A 3,126-nucleotide genomic window follows, 5' to 3' on the forward strand; every position below is an offset into this window, starting at 1 on the left:
TTGAACTCTATCGTGATTCTCGCCGAGTTTTGAACTCTTTCAGAGTTCGGTGAACTCGTCGTATTCTTCATGCCGTGATTCGCCGGAGTTTTGAACTCGCCGAGTTTTGAACTCTTTTAGAGTTCGGTGAACTCGTCGTATTCTTCATGCCGTGATACGCCGAGTTCGTTTTTAAGTAGCATATTCGGTGAACTCGCCGAAGTTTTGAACTCTGTCGTGATTCTCGTCAGAGTTTTGAACTCTTTCGAGTTCGTCGAGAAGTTAAAGTAGCATATTCGGTGAACTCGCCGAAGTTTTGAACTCGTCGATTCTCGGCCGAGTTTTGAACTCTTTCGAGTTCGGTGAACTCGTCGTATTCTTCATGCCGTATTCTATCGAGTTTTGAACTCGTCGAGGAGTTCGGTGAACTCTATCGAGTTTTGAACTCGCCGAGTTCGTGAACTAGCATATTCGGTGAACTCTGTCAGAGTTTTGAATTCTATCAGAGTTTTGAACTCTGTCAGAGTTCGGTGACAAACACATATTCGGTGAACTCTGATAGAGTTCGGTATCAGAGTTCGGTGAAGTAGCATATTCGGTGAACTCTGTCAGAGTTTTGATGTTTAAGTTATTTACACTGTTTATGTACATTGGGATTTTTGATTGTTTAAGTTATTTATATTTTTAATTTTTTTGATTTATAGAAATGGAGACAGAGACATCAATGTTATGTTTATCCAAGTTCAAAATAAATAAATCATTAAATCAAACAATGAAGTTATGAACTTATTGTCTCTCCTGTTGATATCACTAGATTTTTATTTGAGGCCATATCGACTGGAGTACTGCTTGCTTGATTCAAAATAAATATATAGCTCTGTTTCAGGTAACTGTTCTATCTTTCTATCTTTTTTTATATATATATAATGTTATGTTTGATTCAATTCTTTTGAATTCTAGACACCCATTTTGTACTTTCCCTGTTGATATCACCCATTCTGTTGATATCACCCATTCTTAAAATGAAGTTAAGAATGCATGAAAACCAAAATAAAGCTGAACCTAGCTAGTGGTCATCCATCTAACACAAGTTTCACAAGATTTCGAGTATAACAAAATTTATATTTTCGCAAGTATAGCAGATATATATAGATACGTTCCGTAAGATCCACATCAAATGATATCGAAGTTTTGCATTCACCAAACTCAAGAAGGATAAATCAGTTGATAATCAGAGAAGTGAAGTTAGACAAGCTCTTTGTGACACCATTTAGAATGGTGTAATAGGAAGTAAATACAAGCACAAACTAAGAGAAAACAAAGAACTCGCTGCCCTATGGAAATCCACCAAAGGGATAAGAGTTGTGTTACTAGAACTCACCACTCTATGGAATCCACCAAAGAGATAAGAGTTGTTTCACCAAGAAGAACCATTTCTTCTCAATAAAAGTCCTATATCTTCATTCAAATACTGCTCTACTTCCATTACTAGTCTTAGAGAATTTATAGCTAAATACAAACTTCGGATGCGAAAAGACAAGCATTAAAACTATTCCTGATTTTCTTCTAAGTTCAAAGTCAAACTTGAATCTGAACAGGACGTTTCTCCATACATAACACACACCACTAGAAAGCTCATGAAGTCTAGTTTCCAACCAAATTTACGGTTCGCAAAACAAAGGTTTCTAGAGAAAGTTATGATCATTTTGTTGTATGTTGTCAAACTGGACTGCCAATCCAAATTAGACTTATTTGGGCTATATCTTGGACTTTCGATTGAATGTTTCATCATCACTTTGGCTTATCGCGAGGAGTCAATCCTGCTACTTGGGCGTACTTCCTTCTCAGGAACGGTGAATAAAGCTAGGTACTACGAGTACAACAAACCCTTATGTGAACTAATGACCAATTCATTGTCCTGAATCAAGCCAAAGCGTCTATGCTTTATATACAACCAATATACTTAGATGCTTATTGTGTTTCAGTTAACCGATCGGCACCAATACATAGTAAATCGGACACTTCAACGCCGGATAAACTCTCAAAGGTAACTAATCGAAGTTACTACTCTTCAAATTCTCATCGATTACTAGTTTATGGTACCGATCTCACCAACTAAATTAAATCTTTAAGTTGTACAAAGTCACAAACCTTATTCCGAAATATTTCTCAAAAAGCTAACCGAATCCAAAGTCTAAATCTTCCAACAAAGATGTGATCAAGAGAAATGTAGAAACGATACCAAATTCAACATAGAGTTCATACAGATCGATCAAAGGTGAAAAGATGACAAGACACCACTTGAGCACTAATTCGACATCACATATATTATTTATTTGGGATATTTTCAGTAATGTAGGGTAGCATTCTAGCAAAGCGCACTGACAGTTATAGGCTGGCATTCATGGCAGAGGAAGGATATCATAGAACAGCATCTTTTTCACACACCAAATGTAAACACTCATTCTTTTATGTTAGTACATTATTAGTAAAGAAAACGTTTGTTAAGCAAAGTAGATTTAGGTAACTCACACATAGAGAACAAGAGAAATCCAATAGCAGATCCAACTAAGCAAACACCCCAAAAATCTTATCCACACAATACAATCTTGATACATAATATCCCACTATTTAGCAACAAAGTGCAGAAAATTGAGTTTTCCAAAGCTGTAGCTAAATACACTAATTAATAGAAGAGTTATTCAGTTTCCTTTTTCTCTTTTGTGTGTGTATGTGTATCACTAGATTTTTATTTGAGGCCATATCGACTGGAGTACTGCTTGCTTGATTCAAAATAAATATATAGCTCTGTTTCAGGTAACTGTTCTATCTTTCTATCTTTTTTTTTTTTTATATATATAATGTTATGTTTGATTCAATTTAGTTTTTGAGTTAGAGACTTAAGATCGAGTATCGACAGTTGTTCCCCTTTGATTAGGGGTGGTCATCGAGTCGAGCGAGCCGAGTATTGGCATGCTCAGATTCGGCTCGTGAGTTTTCGAGTCGAGTTCGAGCCGAGGTCAAACTCAATGTCGAGCTCCACTTTGTGCTCAAACTCGACTCGATTTGAATTATAATTAGCTCGAGAGCTCGACTCGACTCGACTCGTTTTACAAAACGAGCTCGAGTGAAGCTCGACTGCTCGAG

Source organism: Coptis chinensis, chromosome 9, assembly GCF_015680905.1.
Source record: "Coptis chinensis isolate HL-2020 chromosome 9, ASM1568090v1, whole genome shotgun sequence".
In the NCBI taxonomy this organism is placed as follows: domain Eukaryota; kingdom Viridiplantae; phylum Streptophyta; class Magnoliopsida; order Ranunculales; family Ranunculaceae; genus Coptis; species Coptis chinensis.